We start from the raw sequence: 25,855 nt of genomic DNA, 5'->3' as shown, positions 1-25,855 counted from the left end.
ATGCAGGTCTCCAGTTATGAAACTCAGCAGGGTTGAACACCACCTTAAGGAGATTATACCAATCATTACAGGTCTGGAGGTGCATGGCCCATTGCTTCAGTACTTATTGAAAATAAGGGGAATCTGGGCCAGAATCATTGTTACCTTTTCTGATTAGTGGCAAATCCGCCAGAGGAGTGGGAATCTAGGGCTTAGTCGCCATATCAGGGTCAAGATTGACAGGGAAAGCCTCATGACATACCTGAGGAGAATGAGGCCCCTGGGAGAGAGGCAGTCCAGCATGAGGAACAAGCATCTGAGGAGCAGAGCGATCACCACAGGAGTGAATTCTGGAAGGCAAAGTCCCCCTAAATCAGGCCGGGGTAAGCTGGGGGTACCTCTGATGGGGCAGGAGTGGCTGGAGGACTGGAGCAGAGGCAACCTTATCCTCATCGCTAAAATCAACCTGTTTGCCCAGAGAAACTGGGAGGGGGGTCAGTAATGGGAAAGCTAATATTAGCCTGATCCTGGCAGTGTTTGTCATGGGCAGCCACCACTTCCTCTGGAAAGGAATTCTTAATACTGGAGCGGGAGATGTAGTTAGGTGGTAAAGAGCACTGACTGTTATTTCAGGGGTACTGAGTTCAAATCTCAGCAACCACATGGTGGCTCACAACCATCTGTAATGAGATCTGATGCCCTCTTCTGGTGTGTCTGAGGACAGCTATAGTGTCTTATATATAATAAATAAATCTTTAAAAAAAATTCTTAAGATTGGCAATGGCTACAAGGAAGATGGGGACAAAGAACAAGGGAGGGGTAATCCCAGACTGTGCCTCACACTTGCAGGAGAGAAAGAGAACATGGATCCAGACGTCAGGCTTCCACATGTTCTCTGGTGACATCCAGGGGGCCAAAATAGCAACCTCCTCCAAAAATTGGTCCAGGTCATGAGTTTTAACCTTAAGACCATGACTAACCAAAAGGGTTTTCAGAACCCTAATCTTAGTGGTGGAGGAGAAGGAACCCATAACAATGAGAATAAAGGAATGATAAATATGACAGAGGGGGTGACAACAATCATGTCCTAAGCAGGGGACTCCCTGCTCAAAGGTGCTATGACTACACAGTGTCCCTGTAATAGAAAAGTGTTCGGGAGCCAATCCCTGGTACCACCACCTGGGAGACCAACACCTATATCAGGTACTGGGATGAATCCAAACCAAAAGTGAAAACAAGTAGTCAAAGACAATGAAGACAGAAAAGATATCCACACTCACACCTTTGCACAGAGACCAAAAGTGAAAGTATGATAGTCGTCAGGGTTTAAAAAAAAAAAAAAAAGACAGAAATGAAGGCTCTCCTTCGCCAGACCCACAACATAAAACACGAAGGGGCCAACTTACCACAGAAACAACCAAAGGGGACACAACAGCAGCACTGAGAGGTGGTTGCACAGGAAGACCCTAGACCCTGGTGTATTGGAGATGCCATATCATGGGATAATCACCAAGAACAGCAGTGGATTGGATCAACCTGAACTTAGAGTGCCACAGGGGTAGGGCTGGAGAAGAGATGACAGCCCTATGGAGGAGCCCAGAAGATCATGTGTGGGCCCCAGGCATTGAAGCAAGAAGCTGTAATATTGAAGTTGCTTTGGAGACCCCAAGATGTTCTAGATGCCACAGCCCTGGGATATCTCCTCAAGAAAGCTGCTAATAGGGAGTAGAACCAGCCCAGGGGAAAGAAGTTTGTTAAAGTCAACGAAGATGAAAAAGGAGTTGGAGACCTGAAGATTGTTTTGACATCAGCCATGGAGATGAAGAGTTTGGAGTTTGCCCAGCCAGTTTCCAGTCTTGCTTTGGGGATTACAGTTAAGCAATTGGATGAATCTCAGAAGAGACTCTAAATTTTGAACTTTTAACATTGTTGAGACTGCTATAGACTATGGGGACCTTTGAAGTTGGACTAAGTGTATTTATGCTATGTTTAGGTATGGCCCCCATAGACTCATATGTTTGAACAAGCCTAAGAGGGCCAGGGAGTGGAATGTAATGGCTTATATATGCTTGGGCCAGGAAGTGGCACTACTAGAAGTGTGGTCTTTTTAGAGTAGGTATGTCACTGTGGGTGTGGGCTTTAATACCTTTGTCCTAGCTGCCTGAAAGTCAGCTATAAATACTAGAGCACCAATAGGAGTGGTTGGTCATTGGTGGTCATTCAGAGGAGTTGGTTGTAATTTGTTAGTAGTTGTGCTAAAAAAGAAGAAACAAAAGAAAGAAATTAGATTCAGGGATCTCTATCAAGTTGGACCCAAACTTGTACCGCTATCCTTGCCTCAACCCCTTCAATCACTGACATGTACTATCACATCTCTCCTTTAGATAGAACACTGAAAGGATAACATAAACCCCATATGTCTCCAACTTAAGGACCAGGCCTCATTTCAAAAGACACCAGCTCTAAGAAGAGACAATAAAATCCACAAAGGTCATAAAACCCCCTCCCAAAGAATAGCCTGAAGATAACCACAAGAACAGAAAAAGATCTTATCTCAGGATGGACCAGCTGCAATAGGCAGCCCTAACTCATCCTGTGGTTAAACATTCATGACATAGGAATGCAGACCACTGACCACCTGGCACAAGCCAATCAGAAGCCAACTCTACCTACCAACGAAATTTTAGATTACCTAATCCTTCTAGAAAATTCCCTAATTCCCTTTAAGAAGTCCTGCATACTTTTGTCTAGTGTCACCATTTCAAAGCATGGTTGACCCCCAAATGGTGGTTGTTTCTGCAGAATAAATGCCCTTTGTCTTTTCATACTATCTGAGTATGGGGGTCTTCCTTCAGCAATTTTTGGACCCTTACTAACATCTCATGTGCAAAAATCCTGCCTTGTACTTGTTGAGCTAATGGGCTGACATTTTATATAAATGCCCTGACCTTGTGATTTGATGTAGCTTTATAAGACTGAGATGTTAAAAAGCACACAGCAGTGTAGGAAAAATATTGTCTACTTCTACTTGCAGTAAGAGAAATTTGAAATATGTTACATATGAAAAATCTTTGGTGAACCCAAACCAAGCATTGGATATTTCCAATACCAGCAGTCTGGGTAAGGGTGAGGTACTAAAATTGAAGGATCTCAAATTTCAGATTAGTGTGAAATGCATATCAAGACCCTGTCTCAAACATACCAAATGCTAGAGATGCAGCTCAGTGGAACAGTGCTTATATAAGCATATACAAGGACCTGAGTTTGATTCTCAAGCAGTAAATAAGAAGACAAAAAAGAGAAGTGTGATTGTGTTTTGGGATCCAGTTGTGGTTCTGTTGTAAGACCCCATAGTGGCCTTACCTCAGGAGCACAACCCACAGAGCACAGATTGACAAAGTGACCGTTGGAATAGCATGAGGGTATAAGGTTTTTAATCTACGTACGTGGGGTTGCTCATCCACACAGGGAGAGGCAACAACAAACCCAAAAAGCACACAACTTTTATTGGTTACAGAGGGCAGACTTCAGCAACAGGATTAGCTGGCCTATTCTCATTGGTGGTACACAGGACAAAGGATCTGATCAGGTATTGGCTGGCCTGCTCAAGGAGCTGTTCTTGGCTCAATTAGTCACTTTCCTCATCCAGCCCTTCACCTGGCCTTGGAGAATCACTGGAAAGGGGCTAAGTTGGCACATCCCTTAGAGGGGAGGGGGGTGAATTAGGTAGTTGGGCAGGGTCAGGAAGACATGTGGTTGTTCTCGGAATTTACCACAGGGAGGGGGAGGGGGGGTCTTTCCAAGAACAGTTGTTATTGTTTTGTCTTAATTAGCTTAGTCAGAATCTTGATCACCAAAACTTATTTCATATCACTGGACATCCTGACCACTAGATGTATTTCTCAAAACCTTGTTTTTACAACTTTGTTTCTCATATCTATGAAACTTTGAAACTTTATTTCTTCAGTTCCATGTCCTTCTTCCCTCTCAGGGTCTCCAGACTCTACTGCACATCAAACTGGAAGGATGAAGCAGAGTCCAGAATGATCGAGTTCTGCAGGATCCTGGTCCTGCTGGGAGAGAGTACCAGGGGAAGGAGGATTTGGGGAGAATACCTTCCAAAAGGATCTTAGTGTTTTGAGGATCATAATGTTTACAACTCTTTTAGACAAAGGCCTTCTCCAACCTTCTTCAATGAAACAGCCCTACAAGATGATCTTAGCTTGTGCGTGTTTTTATTGGGGAGGGCGTGTATGAATACACTTTATTCAGGGTGAATCCAGTATATTTGGACATTGGAGAGTAGAGAGGAGTTTCCAGGGTAAATAAGTCATGGTCTAGAGTTTTAAAGTTTTGTGAATGCCTCATTTGCATAGAGAGGCATTACAGGAATCTCAGATGCTTCCTGGACAAGTTCTTATCAGGAGAAAGGAAGCTGAACTTGTAATCTGACCAAGGCTACGTGACCTTCTGCAGATAGAGAGTATAGGGGTTGTGTGAGACCTCTTCAGCCTACACAGGATAAGCAGACCTTGAATATTCACCAGGCAGGATAAGCAGACCTTGAACGTTTGATACAACAGGTTTTATTGGCCTGAACAGAAACATCTGCCTTGGCTGCAGCTTCGAGCTTTAATGTGCAAGCTTTGATTAATGAGCTGCGAAGAAATAGAAACTTATCAGATTGGCTGCTGGGCTGTTGCTACCCTGCATTATTGTTTTGTGGATGGGTTTTGTGGTTTTCCCATTATATACACTGTGCTGAATATTGAAGTTTGAGCCTTGATCAGAGCACTGTCTTGGCTCCATGTTAGCTGTACCAGCAAGCCTAACTCGATCCCTGTCACTGTCCCCTGAGTCCTTTTATACTCTCTCCAAACATCACAAGTCCTCCACAGGTCTGGAATTTGAGATCCCCTTGCTCTGATTTCTGAGTGTTGGGATTAATGGTAAGTACCACTGTGGCCAGCCTGCACCACCATTCCATTTTTGTGTGTGTGCTAGAACTTGAACCTAGGGCCTTGTGCACACTAAGCAAGTACTGTACCAACTGATGTACATCTCCAGCCTAGTGAATGAATTTTGTACAGCTTTGAGGAGGTCGACAGATACTTTCAGGATGGGAGTTATTAAGGAGGGACAAGAAGGAGGGAGTTATCAAATTATTTTAGGAGAGACAGGAAGGAAAGGTTGGGTTGGGTCAGAAAAGAGTCAGAATTTGCCCAATTGGGCCTCTAACTTCCTTAATAGGCAAGGTACTGTTATTTTGGTTTTTTTTAAGCTTGTGGTTTTATCTTTCCTGAATACAAGGGTCTGATTAGAACTGTTGCTAAAAGACATCCTGTTTTGGAAATTAATGTTTTCCATTTTTCAGTGCTGAGGGAAATAAAAGAAGAAATTGTGTTCATAAGAGAAGAAATTGTGTTCTTAAAAGAAGAATGGGAGTAATTTGAGTAAAAAGTATAAGCATCCAACATGAACAAAAAAACGAAAAAGATAACCAGAAATATTCATTTTTGCTTTATTTTGTTTTGTTTTGATTTCAAATGACTACTTCTATGTATCCCTGACTGGCTGGCCTCCCAATACACCCCTGCAATCCTACTCCTCTATAATCCTGTGTAGGGAGCGGCGCAGCAGCTGTATGATAAGGAGGTGAATCTGCCGCCCTCCTAACAACAGTACTGAGCATGCGTGGGGTTTTGCACCTGGCGTCAGTCTGGCTGGGGCGTTACTATGTTAATGGAGGTTCATGCAGGTTCATGCCGCGCCAATCTCTGGAGGACAAGTAGCTGGGATGGCAGTGGGGTGACTCGTGCCCGACCAATCCCTGAAAGGATATTAGCATGCTGTAGTGTATAAAAGGAGGCGGCTTTGCCGGGCGGTAATAATACTGAGGCGTAATACTGAGAGCTGTAACACTTGGAGCTGTAGCACTTGGAGCTGTAACACTTAGGGCTGGCTGCCGCCGCCTCCCTGTATCAACAAAGAAGGTGTCCTGCAGTAAAGGCTGTTGAGAAGAATCCAACCGTGTTGCGTCTTCCTTGCCGGACGAGGTGGGCGCGACAATCCTGCTGCCTCTGAGAACAGGGAGTTTGAACTTCAGAAGGTCTTTTTTATGTAGACCAGTTAAGATTGGTTAGTTATAAAATGTCTTCCAGAGTGATGCTAGATATTCTAACTACACTATAATGAATCACTTGTGCATGCTAAATGATGCACGGGTGCCATTACAGTTGACAATAGTCATAATGGCAACTGGAAAGGAGCGAAAAGAAGGGGTATTTGAATTCCCATAAAATACCTTCTTATTCCCCTAGTCTCCACGAAAAAAATAAGATCCATGCACACTCTTTCCATTTATCAGCCACTTGTTTCATCACTTTTATTATATGTCTATAATCTTTCAGGCTATAGGGGGTTAAGAAGCTGATTCATGAGACCATTTCTCTCTTCTATTACTGGCCAAAAATAAACTCTCCTTTACTACACAATTAGTACTCAGTTTTGTTACTTTTTCTACCAGTCAGAGAAAGTAAAGGACCCGGTTTGAGGTCAAAACATGACATAAAGTCCTTGAGAGCAGGACTTTATATATTGTTCAAATTCTGAACTCTAAAGGCTCCTGTAGTGATTTCTACACAATAAATATTTGGTGAACTTTGGATAAATGAGTAAAGCGTGAGACATCCTCATGAGCTGAAAACTACCTGCTGACCCTCTGGGTTGTTTGGGTCCAAGGCCTCGGCTAGGAATCAAGCTTTGGGGAGTAGAATCATGCAGAATATACTGTCAAAGTATCCCACAGTCCAGTATTAAAGAATTATTTTAATTTTGTATTTGTATTAATTACCCTTCTATCCCTATGATAAAAGATAAAACAATATGACCAAGGCATAGCATTAAGAGCAAGAGGTAGAGTACTCACATCTTGTCTTTCTTTCTTTCTTTCTTTCTTTCTTTCTTCATTCATTTTTCTTTTTCTTATTTCTATTAGAGTCAGGGTTTCACTATATTACCCTAATCTAGAACTGACTATGTAGTGCAGGCTGGGCTCATACTCATAGAAATCCACCTGCCTCTACCTCTGCCTCCTGAGTGCTGGGATTAAAGATGTATATAACCAGGTCCAATATGGCTCACATCTTGAACAATTCAAATGGCCAGTGGTAGTATTCTTTCTTGAAACTCCTCTTACATGAGGATATAGGTGAGCACCACCACACCAGTTATGCCATGCTATAGAGAGAACCCAGGGCTTTGTACATACGAGTCAAACATTCCACCATAAGCTACATTGTCACCTACAGAGGTCAGTTTCTCCTTCCACTATATTGGTCCTGAGGATGAAATTCAGATCATCCAGCTTGATGACATTTTAACCACCCTTTTCAACTATGTAAACATGTCATTTCAGTTCATTTGCAGTCTGTGGTTCATACAAAAGTAGGTATCAGATTAGTATGCAGATTCAGATCTAGACATTAAAAAGAAATAGGTTAGAAGATGTAGTTCGGTTAACAAAAAGTATATCAAAGATATTTTTCCCAAATTGTACCTCTAGGGAAATTCTTTGGTGATCCCAGGTTAATCTCATAGAGCCACTATAAACTAGAGTATATAGATATCCTATAATTAATTAAAAGGCAAGGCAAAAGGTAGGCAAACAGTGATCCTAGCTGGGGATTGAGATATATACGTCTAATCCCAACACTCTGGGGACTGAGAAAGGAGGATTATGTGTTCCAGATCAACCTGGATTTCATAGGGAAAACTTTGACTCAAAGGGAAAACAACAATAAAAACAGATGCCCTAGATCTTCAATCTCTCTTCCTCTTGCCATGTGACTTATTCTGCCTACCTAACATGATGCTATATACCATGCTCTTATCCAGTTGAGGGAGGTTCCCCTAAGGACAGCCAGGTAGACTGCCCAGTTGTGGATATCAGGCTTTAAAACTGAACTAGCAGGTGAAGGCTCTTGCTGCCAATCCCTGGGTCCCACATGGCAGAAGGGAGAACCAATTTCTACTAATTGTCCTCTGTTCTTCACATGTATGACAGAGTTCTCATATGCTTATGTTCCATCTACAAATAGTACAAATAAATGTAAAACAAATGAAATCTAAACTTTTTTCTTTCCCAGTTTTAAATATTTTGTTAAAGGAAAAAACATTGTAACTAAGAAAACTATTGAGTCACTTTCTCCTTGGATTTTTTTGTTTGTTTGTTTTTTGTCAGATATTCTTTCAAAATAACTCTTCATTTTAGTGTGGATTCATTTAGCTATTTTTCTGAGTTGTAATGTTAGGGTTTGTTGTTGTTGTTGTTGGTGGTGGTGGTGGTGGTGGTGGTGGTGGTGGTGGTGGTGGTGGTGGTGGTGGTGGTGGTGGTGGTGTTCTTTGGAAATAGGGTCTCATGTATTCCAAACCTCAAACTCATTATATAACCGAGGATAACATTGAATACAAGGTGATCTTATTATTAGTGCTGGGATTACAGGCCTGTGCTTTCATGGTCTAGTTTGTCTTATTACATTTTGAATTTCCTTAGGTTCTTTATTGGATCATCCATTAGTTGCAGTGGGGTACCCAAGGAAGAAGAGTACCAAGCCATGGGTTTAAGTCAATACCCAATGACTATACAGGGTATTTGGGATCCCAGTGTAGCGCTGGGTCATTCTCAGGGTGAGCTTTTAAGCATGACGCAGATCCTGTACTAACACACTTCAGTTAACAAGAACAGCTGGCCAGAATCAGAACTGCAGAAGCCAAAAATTAAGGTTAGCATATTCAAAGACTTTCCTAGAACTATGGACTTTGATGGATTGGGTCTTTGTTTTCATTTTGGAAGCTGGTGCTGTATATGTGCTGAATTTTATGGCCTGAATGGTACTTCCATTACTGAGTCAGTTGTGCTAAGGTCTGGAGGTCTGTTACATATATTGTTCTTAATGAAACACACACACACACACACACACACACAGAGAGAGAGAGAGAGAGAGAGAGAGAGAGAGAGAGAGCTAAGATATATCACAAGACCAGCTATCCATAATCTCATAGCCAAAATGTAAGTCTTGTGATTTCCTTGAAACACTCACCCAAATCATAGCACTTAAGCTGCTTCTCTTTGGCATGACTTGGTGTCAGACATCCATGCAAGAAAAGCTGCAGTGGGTAAGTGAATTCCCTGGAGATGGCCTACCATCCTGCTCACCTGTGATGAGTGAGCTTTGGTGCACCACAACCCCAGAGACTTCATGCCAGAGTTGTTTCTCACTACTGATATGCTTTCTCATGTTTGTCATTGCCATACTCCTCATTCACTTGGCACAGTGTGAGTGGACAACGGAAGACCCTCACTGCCTATAGCCTGGTATGATTACTCCCTGGGCCGTCCTGTTCAGCAAGCTTTTTGAAGATAAATATGAAGATAAAAATTCTTGAGATAATGCTGCCTAGATGAATTGATAATGTTTTGGAATTTCTGACTTACTTTTTAAAAGGTTAGCTTGATTTAAATAATTTGGGGAAGCTAGGGTAATTTATAAAAATATAGTTAGGAAATTAGGGCAGGTGATAGAAATTTTAAGTTTGAATTAAGAGTAACGTGTACACTTTCCTGATAGAATGGGAAAAAACTGCTTGAGGTAGAGAAAGGAGTAAAATGAGCATTCAAGCATTACAAGCATGTTATTGTGAAGGTGAGAAGAATAGGCTTGGGAGAAGCTAATGATCAAAGTAAGGCACTCTAGGTTGGGCCTGAGTTCTTGGATCTTGTGATCTATGGATGAAGTAACAGGCTTTTGTGTACACCAGGAAACAATAATGATATAATAAAGAGCAAATAGTTCTATTATGAATATAAGAATAGAAAATAGGTGATTAGCCAGCTTAGGCAAACAAAACTTCAAAAATAAAATGTAAGAAAGATTATTTGCTCCTTGGTCAAATTGTTGTCAACCAAGCACAGGGAAAAACTTGTTCCTATAGACTTGACTTGTCTAAACTTCATTAATCAATGACTAAAAGTTACTGCTTTGAGGTAACTATGAACTTTCAGGAAAAAAAGATGAGAATTGTTTAGTTAGATATGTTTCATTTAAGAAATATGTAATCAACATTCTGTTATAATTTTCTTTTGTGTAATGATTTTGATCTGTTTTTGAAGAATGTTTTTATGGTGATTATCGTCTGTGGAAAATGTGTAACTTGTGACTATGATGTAATTTTCTTCCTAATAGAAAAACAATTTGTCTCTAGAAGTATAAAAAAGGGGTTAAGAGAAGAAATAAATCGCTGGAGCTTGTCCTTGCTTCAACCATTCTCTCTCTCTCTCTCTCTCTCTCTCTCTCTCTCTCTCTCTCTCTCTCTCTCTTTCTCGTGTGTGTGTGTGTGTGTGTGTGTGTGTGTGTGTGTGTGTGTGTGTCTGCAGCCCCTGTAGGTATCTGAATACACTTGCATCAGCTGCTTTCAACACTAACCCTTCATAGGCTGCCTGCCTTATTTTACTCTGTGGTGCCAAAGCTAGTCTTTGGCATCTTGGTAATATAAACAGAACATATGCCCTTAAAACAATAGATAACAGCCAGTCATAAAAAAATGCCAAGTTCTCATTCTTTACAATCTTTGTGGCAATGCTACGAAAGTTGTTCTCAAACTCAAGATTCACTTGTCCTGAGTGTTATAGGTTTTTCCTACAACCTTGAGATTATAGGAAAGTGAAATCATACCCAGCTCCAGTTTTACTTGCTTTTTATTTTGTGGTACTAAGGATTGAACCCAAGGCCTTCTGAATGCTAGACAAGTTCTCTACCACTGAGCTACTCCTGCCCTGATTTCATTTTTTTTAACAGTTATTTATTTCAGTTATTTATTTCATGTGTATGAGTGTGTTACCTTCAAGTATATCCATGAACAACATGCATACCTGGTACTAAGGAAAACAGAAAGGGCTTCAGATCCTCTAAGACTGGAGTAACCAACAGCCATGAGCTACCATATGACGCTATATAATTGAATCTAGGTCCTCTGAAAGAACAGCCAGTGCTCTTAACCACTGAGTCTTCTCTCTAGGCCCCAATTTCATCTTTGACCCAGAAAAAAAAATTATGTTTTCTTCTTCAAGTTTTGACCAAGCCAGCTCAGTCAGTCAGTGAGCTCTCCAGGGAGGGAGCAAGGATTGAAAAGAAAAAGACAATTAGACAACACTATGACATGATCCCAACCAATCCTGAAGCTGAAGACGAGTTTATTTTTTTCCAGTCTCTTTTATATCATTCTAGGTACATACAAAGAATATGGTCAGTCCTCAAGGCATAAACAAAGTAGTCAAGGAACAAACAGGACAAAAATCAAAGTAATCAAATAAAGTCCTGTGGTCACTATGTCTAGGGGTTTATCAGGATGACCATGATACAAGGAATACAATACATTCCTCCACTGTATTTACCTTGAGCCCACTTCATTGTCCAAGCCTGATATCAAATTCCTAGAAGTGGCCCCAAGAGCCCTTCACAAAGTTTTCTCTCTTTTTCCCCATTTCCTTCTTCTATCTTTGGGAGAAAATAAAAAGAAAACTATGCAGAGATACTTAAAGGCTATGGATATATATCTGTATATTTGTGAAGCCTACATATCTTATTAGCAATATTAAATGTAAACTATACCTGATGTTAAAATACCAACTCTCAGTTTATTCTGGAATCAAACATGAGGCGCCATTGAATAGGTGACCCCAAATTCCATGTTTGAACATGGAAATAGTTTCATGAAGTTTTTATAATAACAAAAAATAATCTTATAAACCAATAATCTTTTCTGCCTTTAGTTTTTTTTTTTTCTTTTGTTGTTGTTCTTGTTGTTATTGTTTTGAGACAGGGTTTCTATGTAGCCCTGACTGTCCTGGAGGGAACTCTCTATGTAGATCAGACTGGCCTCAAACTCGAAGATGTGCCTACCTTTGCATCCTGAGCTCTGGGATTAAAGGTGTGCGCTACAACACCTGGATGCTTTTCTTTATTAATTTTTTAAAAATTATCTTACATCTATGATGGTTTTGCCTGTACATATGTATATATACCACTAGCATGTCTGGTGAATGTAGAGACTAAAAGAGGGCATTGGATTCCCTAGAACTGGAATTATGGATGGTTGTGAGCTACCATGTGGGTATTAAAAATGGAACCCTGGTTCTTTGTAAGTGCAACAAATATTTTAAACAACTCCACCATTCCTCTAGTTCCAAGACAATTTTCAAATACATTATTGGAAACATCAGAAAGGTGGGTTACAATCAAACAGAGAAATCTCAGCTATAGGTAGGTCCTAAATACTATCTAATAGCATTTTTTTTGCACTTTGGTTGGAGAAAATAGAATTTGTTGGATTAATAAATTCCAAATGATTTTTTTTGTTAGTCATGGGATATTAAGTCTGACACAGAGGAAAATGGGCAAGAAAAGGCTATTTAAGAGATTAAAATATTTCAAGATTATGGGAATACCTGCAAAAATTAAAACTGATTATGCTCCAGGGCATGTATCCTATAAGATGAAGCAATTCTTTGCATATTACAATATAAAGCAAGTTATTGATACCACATGATCCCACAGGACAAGAACTTATAGAAAGAGCCAATTGTACCTAAAAAGAGATGCTTATTAAACAAAAGAAAGAGTAAGAGCCCCTAGAGACAGACCAAACAATGCTTGTTAACTCTAAAGTTTCTTAATGTGTGAAAACAGCAACTGAGAGACAGTGGGTTATCGAAAAATTGAGGAACTAAGCCAACCAATATTCTATAAGGATGTGTTGACATTAGAATAGAAACCTGCAATAGTTTTAAGATGGGGTCGTGTTTATGTTTATATATCTATAGGGAATAAAAAAATATGGTTACCAACAAAACTTATAAAGATTAGATCTAACCAGGGAAAACCTGTTGTCAGCTAAGACATGAATATATTCACAAAGCAAATAGCGCAGGTGATTCACTCTCACAAACTCTCAGTTACTGATTTCTTCAAAATTATGCAAATCAACTTCAAAAGGGCTTTGTGTGATTGATCACACAAAGACTGGACAATACAGAAACTGGATAACACAAAGATGAATGTGTGGTACTTGAGCACAGGTAACCAGCCACGTGGAAGAACTAAGGTTAAAATAAATGGGATGTTTTAGTTACAATCTAGTCAGAGTAGAGCCTATCTATATGACCAAGGTATTTATAAATTTATTTTGAATCTGAGTCTTATTTCTGTAAGCATGGGGCTGGGAGGAAGAACCAGGACCTAGCTTCACAAGATAAAATGTAACTAGGCTCTAGACATGCAATGTTACAACCTATAGATATCATTGAAGTTCTAATCAGTCAATTAACCTTTGCAAACAGATCCTAAATAAAGCTTTGCAGTGCCAAGTCCTTCATGGCCTTGGAAGGGATGGTGTGACATGATTTCCCACCTCAGGAGTAGAACCAGCAGGATACTTCATGAATGTTGACAGGTGCTAGGCAGGAGGCTTGTTTATATAATAATATACATAATTTACTTTATGTTTCTCCTTCAGGAAATATTCTCCTTGCCAAGGTTAATGACTCCATGATAATCAGAGACACCACAAGTCTGGAAGGCAAACGTGTGACTATGTCCTTAGCGAAAATGATAAACACTGTGACCTTGAGAACAGATTTTAAGACTGTGGGAAAGAACTCTAAAATCATGAGTTCAAAAATATATTAACAGGATTTCTCAACTATGAAAAATATAAAGATGAAATATGAACTATATGGGTGGGGGAGGGTTTCATGAACCTAAAAGAACAGAGGCAGCTTCACTATGAGTCAGCTTGTCAGAAAGATAATAAGAAGGAGATAGAGATTTGGAAAGTGGTGATCACAGGGCAAGATCCCACACAGTTGGCTTATTGTTTGGGCTTACAAAGGTGGGCAGATCTCTGAATTCATTTGCCATGTTTAAAAAAAAAAATACTTGCTGTCCTTTTCTAAGAATTAAGCAGCTAAGGTCATAAAATGATGATTTATGGGATAATCAAAAGGGAACTTTGGGTGAACAATTGAATTGATATGTAAATAAAAGACTGGGCTTTGGTCTGTGCAAGTGGGGTTATCTGGATGAGTTGTCTGGAGAGCTCCAAAGAGAATTGTCTCTAGCAGAACACAAGGCTGTCAGCTTGTACCCCACCTCATTGACTTCAGGTAGTTTCTTGCTGCTCCCAAACTCCCCTTCCACAGGACCCCAACCAAGCCCAGGCTGGTCCTTGGCATTGCAGTTTCTTTCTAGGAATTTTCATTCATACCTTTCAGACAATTAGTACTTCAAAACTTTTAGAAAAAAACAAAAATGGATGTCGATGTTTTGACTTGTATTTCTATGTGAAGGGCTCTAGTAGGCCCAAGCATTACAAACACAGGTTAAGACAAGGTTTTACCCTTTCTCCTCCCTTCTCCCTTATTAAACTATTAGATTACATCCCTAAAGCTAGCTAGCAAGGTCTGTTCCCTTATTTGGCCAGTTTGTTGTTCCTGACTCATTCCTGAGGGTAATCATCAAAGTCGAAGTAACAAAACATCAAGGTGTAACAGTCAGAATTCACTATTTCACTAATTAAAATACCCAATTAGAACTTACCAATACATCCTATCTCATTATAACACAGACTCCCTTATTCCCACCTCAACACTTGGAAAGCTATTTGTTGCTGTTTCAGATTCAGCCACTTTGTCTCTTTGCCTTGCTTAATAAAGAATCTTTTGGGGTTGGGGATTTAGCTCAGCGGTAGAGCGCTTGCCTAGCGAGCGCAAGGTCCTGGGTTCGGTCCCCAGCTCCGGGGGAAAAAGAAAAAAAAAGAATCTTTTTATGTTTGGTTTGTGCTTGAAAATTGGTGTTTGGGTGTGATCTGTGCCTAATCCAGAGTCCAGCAGGGAGCACCCTGCATTGCTTGGGTCCCTTTGCTATGATTATTTAAAAGGCTGGATCTCTTTTTATTGCTTTGAACATTTGAGTTTCCTCCTGTGTGAATACTTTCTTGAAATGTCTCTGGAATTAGCACTCTGACACCAGTGAGAATGGAAGAGAAGAGGTCTATTCACCAGTGGACCTAAGCCAGGATAGCTCTGAAAGACTTTTCAGTTCTGAGTCCCCTTTGCATTCACATATTATACTTTAAAGCCACAAGGTGAGGCCAGCCAGTAAGTTGGACTTTCCAGAAGCATAAGTAAATGTAAGATAGTTTGGGGGCTTTTTTGATTTTGAAAGCATACCTACGGGCTGGAGAGATGGCTCAGTGGTTCTTAACCACTGCTCTTCCCGAGGTCCTGAGTTCAAATCCCAGCAACTACATGGTGGCTCACAAACATCTGAAATGAGATCTGATGCTCTCTTCTGGTGTGTCTGAAGATAGTGACAGTGTAATCATAATATATAATAAATAAATAAAATATTAAAAAAAAAAAAAGAAAGCATACCTACAAATATAGAGTTGACAGGTGTAAGCTTTTGTGGTCAGGTTGCTAAGGGAAACCTATTGTTTCAGCTACTTCTCCTTTCAACCTGTCTTGAACCCCTTTCCGGGTCATTCTGTTTCAGGTGGTAAGGTAAATTCATGTTTGACACTAAGCTATATAAGCAATGCTTTAAGTAAATTATTAAATAAATTGATAAATTAATACATTATTCAGGATTCTGTAGAAAAACAGAATGAATATACAAATTTATATAGGACTTATTAGAGTAGCTTACAAGTTGTAGCCCAATTATTCCAACAATGGTTGTCCACCAATGAAAAGTTCAAGAATCCAGTAGATTCCTTCTTCAGTCCAGCTGTCTCAGCTGGTCTTCAGTATACACCAGAATCCCAAAAAACAGTAACTTGCCATTGAGAGTGAGGACAAGTAGGCAAAGAGCAAGTATTCTATTTTCTGTCTTTTACATAGGCTGCCACTAGAAGATGTGGTCCAGGTTTAAAGTGGATCATTCTTCCTTAAAAAAATGCATATTTAAGGTAGGTCTTCTCACTTCAAATAATCAATCAAGAAAAATACCCCACAGTTGAATTCTGTAGTAGCTTGGGTTTTAGTTAATTGCAGATGTAGACAAGTTGACAGCCAAGAACAGATGTCATAATCGGTATCTACTAATAGGTCTTTTCTACTTTATTCTACTTCAACACCTTTGTACATTCATCTAATGCCATTTTGCTTCTGTGTATCTGGCTTTGTCAAGGAGAGAACTACCTATCACTCAGTGTTTGAAACTTAAAGGATGAATTTGGGATTTGCTCAAACTCATCAGGCACAGTATTCTAGAAGAAATCAAACTACTGTTTTGCAAAGTTTCAGGATGTATTTGTTTAGCAGCCATGTTGATTGTGGAGGTTTAAGTAGACCCACATGAGCTTTCATAATGTGGTTTGTATTTCTGAAAAGATTGTTGCTAGCTGTTGACTTCAGGTACTGAGGGATATGATCAGTTTGCTTTGGGGGCTCACTCTTTCTTTCTTTCTTTTTTTCTTTCTTTCCCTTTTCTTTGTTTATTTCTCATATGACATTTTGAAACAGGATCTCATAAGTCCAGATTGGTCTTGAATTTGTAAACATCCTGGCTCAGCCTCATGAATTTTGTGATTAGAGAAGTGTACTATTACATTTGTGTTAGACCTGAACTTTTAGGCAAAATTAATTCTCTTGGGCAACATGTTTCTATATTTTTATTTGGATTATTCTTTAATTTTTTTAGTATGAATTCAATGAACTGGCAATAATGTTTTCTTGTGAGATCATAGTAAGGTGAAATGGCTTAATTGCAAAGAATGGTCATAAAGATCCCCTAAAAAGTGAACTTGAAAACTCCCAAGGGAAGGTCACAGTCCTCAGGACCCAGGTGGCAGCTTTATTTAAATGGCTGTTTGTGAGCTTAGCAGACAAAAGTAAGTGTAATTAGAATACTTATTCCATGGGAGTTGCTACAGGTGCATAAATCCCTAAGACATCTAGGACATCCTAAGGGTAATCAAAATCAAAGCTAAGGAAATTTGAGGCATGAGCTTAAGCAGGAACCGAAGCAGAAACCATGGAGGGCCACTATTTAATGGAATGGACTCTCCTACATCAATTAGCAATTAAGAAAATGGCTCATAGGCAAGTCAGCAGGTCAATAAAATAGAGGCAACTCTACTTGAAGTTCTCTCTTCTCCTGTGTATCAAGTTGACTCCCAAGATTACACAGGGTACAATTTAAAATGAGACAAGTGGTAAGAAACATGTGCTCAGAAGAGTGTGTTAGTCAGTGCTCTATTGCTGTGAAGACATACATAACCATGGCAAGTCTTACATAGAAAATATTTAAATGGGGCTTGCTTACAGTTTCAAAGGTTTAGTCCATTATTGTCGTGGCAGGAAGCAAGGAAGATATTTTGCTGGAGAGAGTTCTAGATCCAGGTCCACAGGCAGCAGGAAAAAGAGAGAGACACTGAGCCTGGCACGAACTTTAAAAACCCCAACCACTCCCAGAGACACGCTTCCTAAAACAAGACCATACTTACTCCAACAATGCCATACCTGCCCCTGCGGGGTTCAGAGGAGACCTGAAAGGGGGTGAAAGAATGGGGGACAGGAGGCACAAAGAAGGAGAAAAAAATCTATGGTCTGATCAAGCCATCAAATTTTATTTTAAAACAGAGGCTTATAAAGACAAGCAGGCCTACGGCCATACCACCCTGAACGTGCCCGATCTCGTCTGATCTCGGAAGCTAAGCAGGGTCGGGCCTGGTTAGTACTTGGATGGGAGACCGCCTGGGAATACCGGGTGCTGTAGGCTTTTGGGGGTTGGGGATTTAGCTCAGTGGTAGAGCGCTTGCCTAGCAAGCGCAAGGCCCTGGGTTCGGTCCCCAGCTCCTAAAAAAAAAAAAGAAAAAAAAAAAAAAAAAGACAAGCAGGCAGGAAGGTCACCCAGGACCGAACCATCACTGCCACCACACTCCCTATACCCCTAAACCGTACATTGCAGGTAGAAGAACAGTTGGCTGGAGAGAGGATGTAAAAGTGATAAGAACGGACAACTGGCTAGGTGTCCCAGAGCCGGAGGTTGTAACTGGCTTAATTTTCCTGGAAATAGGGGCCATATAATGAGCAGAGCATTCCCAAGAAAAATTCCTGAGACACAGGGTATGTAGGTGACTTGGCTCCCAGTACATCCCTCCAAATCCCTCGAAATAGAGCCACTTCCTGATAAACAAGCATTCAAATATAGGAGCCTATGGGAGCCATTCTTATTCAAGCCACCATAGAAGAATGTTTCTCCTTGAGACACCATCTGTTTGTTCTTTTCTCTGAAAAATTCCAGCTAGATCTGAGAACCAAAATTCTAAAACCTGAACCGCCTTCTTTTTTGCCCCAAACAAGTATGTCTTGCATTTCTGCAAGTCAGTTTGCAACTGTAAGAGTCCGTCAGAAGACTCCCCACTCAATAAGGCCACAGAGACCAGAATCGCTGCAATCCGCAAGAGGTTTATTATTCCAACGTATATTGGGGTTCCCCAGCATGCAGGCAAGAGGAGACCCTGAGCTCACAAAGCACACACTTTTTATAAACATTTTGGTGGGGAATTCAGCGGTTGCCTGAGTTGGATGACTGCGATTGGTAACCCTGAGCAACATTTAAAATTATTGGTCAACTCAAATGGGAAGGTTTTCTCCTTCATTTGGCCCTGTCCTGCCCATCTTGTGGAATTTGTGGTATTTCCTGGCATTGTCTTTTCTCAGAGTCATTTACCTCTCTGTCCTCACCCTAGGCAGGGTGGTTCCCTGTTTAGGCCATTTCCTTATCTGTTCTTACTCCAGGCAGTCATGTCTGGCTGTGAGCCCATGGGGAGCTGGCCTGCTATTTCTGACAGGGTTCTAACACAACTAGAATATGGAGTTACTGCTGTCTATATCCACAAACATCAGTAAGAAGAGAAGACTATTGAATGTTTAAAGCACACCTTTTTCAGAGGGCCATTGATCTGAGAAGGCAATAAGGAAAAAGCCCAAATACCTCAGCTCCATCTGACTGTTTTTATATGGAGGGGAAACAAAAACATCAAATCATCCTGATTTGTTGGAAATAAGATGATAACAAACAAAAGGCACTAGTAAATATGAAGCCATTTTTAATATACCATTCTTCAAAAAGTGTAGCTAGCATGGAGAAAGGGCAAATGTGGCCAGGATTCTGATTTAACACAAGAACCTTTCTTGTTTTTAAAATTCTTTCATCAGACTAGAGAAATGGCTCAATGGATAAGAGCATCAGCTGTTCTTCTACAGGACCTGGCTTTGATTATATGATAGCTTATAACTACTTATAACTCCGTTTACAAGGGAATTGGTACTTTCTTTGGGCTTCCCTTGGCACCAGCCATACATGTAGAACACATTAATACAAAAAAAAAAAATCATATACATAATTTCAGGGGGTTGTTGTTGTTGGCTGTTGTTGTTGTTGTTGTTGTTGTTGTTGTTGTTGTCATTGTTTGAGACAGGGTTTCTCTGTGTCCTGGCTGTCCTGAAACTCACTCTGTAGACCAGGCTGCTTTTGAATTTAAATATCAACCTGCCTCTGCTTCCCAAGTGCTGGGATTAAAGGAGTCGGCCACCACTACACAACTACATTTTTAAAAACTTTAAATCCTCATATGACAAGAAATTCCTGTTTTCTTCCCCTAGTTAGGGTCCTTATTGCTACAATAAAGCACCTTGACCAAACTTAACTCAGCATTGTCATGTAGAACTTTCTAATGCTCAGAATCCTGAGACAAGCAAATACTGGTTAGGGGAATGAGAGGGGGAACTAGTACTTCCTTTAACTCCAGTAAATTCTAAACCCAACTTGTGGTGGTTTAAATGCAAATGACTACCATAGGTTCATATATCTGAACACTTGTTCCTCAAGTAGTCGAACTGTTTTGGGAAGGATTAGAAGATATGGCCTTATTGAGGGCTACTGGATTGGACTTTAAGGTTTTAAAAGCTCAAGACAGGCTCAGTGTAGGCTTAGATTTTTCAAAACCTATTTTAATAAGGGTTTTTAAATGTCTTAATCTCTGTTTCAACTCACCACCACCAGAGGTAGTAGAAAGGAAAGGTTAAAAGGACAAAGGGAGATGTGGTCCTGTTTAGAAATAGTTTTTTTTGGAGTGATTCCAATCTTCCTTGTCAGGATATCAGCAGTTCAGTTCACAGGAATCAGCACCAGTAGCTCAATCCACTCACAAACACCATTTTCAAATCAGCAATGGCAGTTCAATGCAGAAGAAACTTTGAGCCTATGCCAATGACACCCAAGCCCATGGAAGCTGCAAGAAGCCACCTGATTATTATGAGAGGCTCTTTGGTACGCTCCTCTCTACAAAGTCATTACAAAAGATGACCAGCAAGGAAGGCATGGCAAACCAATGCCACAGCATCGTCAGGGAAGACCAGTATCAGCAAAGCCCAAAGAAAACCAGTAAAGAGTAGCAAGGCAAATCAAGGCTACAGCATCATCTGCTGTGTGTTGGGTTATACTTAAGACCTTGCAAACATCACAAGTCCTCTCAAGAGTTCACTTCAGCAAAACATCACATGACATAACTTAGGCTCCAAAGAAACCAGAAATTTCCACTTCGACCCAGTCTCTTTCTCTGCCTTCAACTTGTAGATCAAAATATAAATACTTAGTTACTACTCAGAGGTCAAATTTCCCTGCCTGCTGCTACACTTCTTGCCATGACGATTGTTGGGAGCAATGCCCTTGAAGCCGTCCATTGTTGATGTTATTATTATGGTTAGAATTAAATATGACTGGGTTCGTGGAAAATCCCCAGCCAGCTGCAAAAGACTAATACAAATCTGGTGGTCAGGATGAATGATATGATAAAGCTAAAACCAACATCCTGCTGACTAATAGATATGACAAACCTGTGACCTTTCTGACATCCTGTCAACACCAGCCTATTCCCTGACCACACAAATATTGTGTCCTTGGCCTGTGTAAATGTTTCTTACTTCCCCCCTCCCTCTGTTACCCATGTTATGGTATAAATTCAGCCTTGGGGAAAAATAAAGTTGTCACCTTGATCAGACTCTTGTCTTGGCGTCCTTCTTCGTGCCTCTTGTCCCCCATTCTCTTCCAGGTACCCCAGACCCGTCGTGTACAGACGATCATGGGTTCTAACCTGGAACTATAATCAAACCACCAATTATATGCTTCCTTTATAAGTTGTGTTGATCATGGTGTCCCTTCACAGCAATAGAAAAGTAACTATGCCATATCTCATATTGAAAATATTCAAAAGGAAAATGTAGATATCCTAATTGCCAATCCCCTCAAAGCCCACCAGCTGTGCTAACCATACCTAACACATATGAAACACAAGTTTTGTTCCTCAACATGCTTGGCTGACCAAGTAGCCTAGAAATAAAAAGGCACACTGTCTTTGTCAGTATTCTGTTGCTATGAAGAAACACCATGACCGCAGCAACTCATAAAAGAAAACATTTATCTTGGGCTTATTTACAGTTGCAGAGGTTTAGTCCATCATCATCATGGCAGGCAGCATGGCATGCAGGCAGAGATGGGACTGGAGAAGCAACTGAAAGTTTTACATCTGAATCCAGAGGCAGCAGGAAGAGAGAGATTGGGTCTGTCTTGGGCTTTTGAAACTTCAATATTGTAGTTTTGTTATTGAATTTGGGTGAGGAATCCTACCTGTCAGCAGGACAAACTCTGTCTTAGAGCAACCTCCATTTTAGATTTGAACCTGACCCTAGTCTGAACTCAGTTACTGGAAGAACCACAAAAGGTTCCAGGAACCACTCAACCCCCACTTCCTGGGCATTTACTAGAAAAACCACAAACTGTAGGAGCCCAGCCTGAGCCAATCAACTTTTTGAAAGAAAGTACCTAGTGTTCCAGATGTTATAGATAGATTATTTAAGCGAGCTGAAATCATCACTAACCAATCAGGTTATGACATGCTTGTGTTTGAATGCCAACCAATCATGTAACTGCCAAGTTGGAAAACCTCTTACCCTGCTGTAACCACAATAAAAAGGCTGAACCTTAGGTGCTGTAGGGCTTCTGTGCTACCCACAGCATTGGAGGAGCCTGGGGAGTCCAAGCTCCAGTCTGAATGAGGATTATTTGCTTTTGCATGCACATTTGACTCCTGGTGGTCTTTGGGGACCCTCAGATCTGGGCATAACACTAGGGACATAATCTGTACCCCAAGAAGCCAGATTTGTCCTTTTTTTCTCTTTTTTTTTCTGGAAAGGTCAATTAAAATAGCCAAATTAATAGTAAAAAAAAATCAGAAAAAAGAGATAGCATGGACACTGTCAAGAGAAACAAAGAAATCTAATAATCTTTTCCTGTCCATCTTCAGGGTCCTGAAGTAAGAATAAAGTTAAATAAAAATATGTATATCTCAGCAGTCCTGGTCAATATGTGGTCCTGCCCATCACTGACCCATCAATGTCTTGGCTCCAGTCCCTCCAGCAAGGTGGTCTGACAAGTTTTCAGCCTTATGTGAAACCTCTTTCTGTTCTGACTATCTCCGTTCTTCAGCATTCTCCTTCACCAAGCATGAGATTTTTGGAAAAACTGAGACTACAAGTGGCACATCCCCCACATCTTACATCATAATACATATTTTTATGAAAGATTCATTTATTTATTTTATGTATGTGAGTACACTGTTGATGTCTTCAGACACACCAGAAGAGGGCATCAGATTCCATTACAGATGGTTGTGAGCCACCATGTGGTTGCTGGGAATTGAACTCAGGACCTCTGGAAGAGCAGCCAGTGATCTTAACCACTGAGCCATCTCTCCAACCCTAATTAATGCATCTTAATTAAATGTATCCCTCCTTCTCACATCCTGTAACATAAGACCTCATGTTAGTTTGTTTGTTTGTTTGTTTGTTTTTCAGGCAGTTATTAAGAAAGAGAGAACAGAAAGAAACTTGGTCTGACCTTAGGTGAGACGGTGTTTATTCATGGCAAGGGGACATTTTGTCATTCACATGTGCAGATTGCTAAAATGCCTACAGTGTAGGATGGGATGCTCTTATTGTGGTGGAAAGCAATCTACAAGGTATGCTGGGAAATGTAGTCCTTCAGCAGGAATCTATCAAGAGCTACATAAACACAGGCGTTCCAAAGATGGGGGAAGGAGGAACAAGATGGGGAGGCAGAGAAGACAAAAAAAAAAAAATAATCAAAAAGAGGAAAAGAGGATTTTTCTCTCCCTGTCTCAATTTTAATTTTTTCTTCTTTTCCTAACTCCCTTTCAGAGCCTAGATCTAGAGCCTTATACTTGCCAGAAACAAGCATTACACGATAGGCTCTGTCTCATATTTTTGTTTTATTTTGTTCTGTTGTTTGTGAAAAAATATCTCACTATGTAGTTTGCACTATGTAGTTTGTTGATACAAACCCCATAGCTCTCATCTTAAAGGAAAAAGGGATAGTTTATTCTGGAGCCATTTTAAATGACCATGATCTGGGAACAGAGACTAGGGTACCCAAAATTCCATGTTCCAACACAGAAGTAAAGGACCCTAGAGGCTTTGGCCAGACTTACACCCATCTCCCTCGTGTCAAGACTTGGCCAAGTCCCAGCTTCCTGTCTCAAGTCAAGGCTAGGCCAAGTACCATTTTCTACCCACAGTTCTCAGAAGTAACAGGAACATTCTTGAGTAAACGATTCTCAGAAAAACTGCAGAATGTACTGACTAATAGTCACCTGACCCTCTGGAAAGTCCCAGATAAAATTCAAATGCATGTCATGATCTGCCCATGCTTGCTAGCCAATAGATTTAAAGGACAATATGCTTAGCCAATAAGTTTGAAAGGTAGAAGTTTTAAAGTTGCCTCCTAGACAAAAGTTTAGAGCAGAAGAAAGAAACTGGTCGGGCCCTGGAACTGCGATTACACCAGTCAGTTTGACAACTCTCTCCCAGGAACTAGCTGACCATAAAGTTAGATTAAAATCTTAGAGAACAATCTTGAGAAGCAGGAAGCTTCTCCTTGTGATTTTTCACTGGTATTCTCGACATTTTCCAATGACACCTTCCCTACCTCCTTGGGTTGTGGTTCCTCCCTTTAAATTCCCCTTCTCGCCCTGCCCCACGCTGCCCGGCCCCCTTCACAGAGTTCATTACTCTAAGCCACTGAAGGGCGCTCGCATTGCTGGCTGCCTGCACATGATTGTGGAGACTGCTGTCCTCATTGAGACTCTCGTGGCCCTGGGTGCTGAGGTGCGGTAGTCCAGCTGCAACATCTTCTCCACTCAGGACCATGCAGCGGCTGCCATTGCCAAGGCTGTCATTCCAGTGTTTGCCTGGAAGGGAGAGATGGATAAGAGTATCTGTGGTGCATTGAGCAGACGTTGCACTTCAAGGATGGACCCCTCAACATGATTCTGGACAATGGCGGTGACCTTACTAACCTCTTCCACACCAAACACCCACAGCTTCTGTCAGGCATCTGAGGTATCTCTGAGGAAACCACGACTGGCATCCACAACCTCTACAAGATGATGGCCAATGGGATACTGAAGGTACCTGCCATCAACGTCGATGATTCTGTCACCAAGAGCAAGTTTGACAACCTCTATGGCTGCCGGGGGTCCCTCATAGATGGCATCAAACGGACCACAGATGTGATGATTAAAGGCAAGGTGGCAGTGGTAGCAGACCATGGTGATGTGGGCAAGGGTTTTGCCCAGGCCCTGCGGGGTTTCGGGGCTCGAATCATCATCACTGAGATTGACCCCATCAATGCACTGCAAGCTGCCATGGAGGGCTACGAGGTAACCACCATGAACGAGGCCTGTAAAGCAGGCAACATCTTTGTGACCACCACAGGCTGTCCTTGGCCGGCACTTTGAACAGATGAAGGATGATGCCATTGTCTGTAACATTGGACACTTCGACGTGGAGATTGATGTGAAGTGGCTCAATGAGAACGCCGTGGAGGTGAACATCAAACCCCAGGTGGACTACTACTTGCTAAAGAATGGGCACCTCATCATCTTGCTGGCTGGAGGCCAACCTGGGTTGTGCCATGGGCCACCCCAGCTTTGTGATGTGCAACTCCTTCACAAACCAGGTGATGGCACAGATTGAACTGTGGACCCACCCAGAAAAATACCCCGTGGGGGTTCACTTCCTGCCTAAGAAGCTGGATGAGGCAGTGGCTGAAGCCCACATGGGCAAGCTGAATGGGAAGCTGACCAAGCTGACTGGGAATCAGGCTCAGTACCTGGGCATGCCCATTAACAGCCCCTTCAAGCCTGATCACTACCGATACTGAGAGCTGGGACTGCCCTTCACCTTACAGCTGCCATCCTTGTTCCAGGCCCTACCTCTCGTTCCCAAGAGCAAATGTCACCAACTTCGCAGTTGCTTCTCCAGTGTTCTGCCCCCTCCCCCAGCCCTCCTCCCCACTGTGTGACTGGTTTTTCTGTCTTTGGCTTCTGCTGTACCCCTCATACTGTTCCCTGTGTGGCAGGGGGAACAGAGAGGTACCTGAGAGTCATCCACAGGGGATGTGAGCTCAGAAGTCTTGGAAGTCCCGAGGCTGGATATTGCTGGTGGTCACAGACCCATGCACCTTACTATCTAAACTCTCGCTTGATCTTTAAATCCGTGTGCTTGGTTTACACACCCATGGTTTCTCAGCCCAGGACCCAAGAGGGAGCTCTACCATGGGGGAAGGAACCACTGGAGTTTGAAGGCTCCTGAGAGCTTGGCCTTTGTACTGTTGGGCCGTCTCTTAAACCTCCTAATACTGAGTTGGTATTTTTGGCCTCTATTTCACAAGGA

General features: G+C 41.4%; 1 non-coding gene and 1 pseudogene across 1 annotated transcript; both read left to right on the top strand.

Moving 5' to 3' along the window:
* Positions 1–17,700: 17,700 nt before the first annotated feature.
* LOC116904643 lies at positions 17,701–17,819 on the top strand. The gene has a single exon (XR_004388346.1). It is a non-coding gene; the product is annotated as a 5S ribosomal RNA (ribosomal RNA).
* A 6,272-nt stretch (positions 17,820–24,091) lies between these two features.
* Positions 24,092–25,472, top strand: LOC116903701 (annotated as a pseudogene).
* The last annotated feature ends 383 nt before the right edge of the window (positions 25,473–25,855 follow it).

Source organism: Rattus rattus, chromosome 6, assembly GCF_011064425.1.
Source record: "Rattus rattus isolate New Zealand chromosome 6, Rrattus_CSIRO_v1, whole genome shotgun sequence".
Classification (NCBI taxonomy): domain Eukaryota; kingdom Metazoa; phylum Chordata; class Mammalia; order Rodentia; family Muridae; genus Rattus; species Rattus rattus.
Note: the sequence above shows the minus strand (reverse complement) of the source record. Positions and strands in the feature narration are given on the sequence as shown.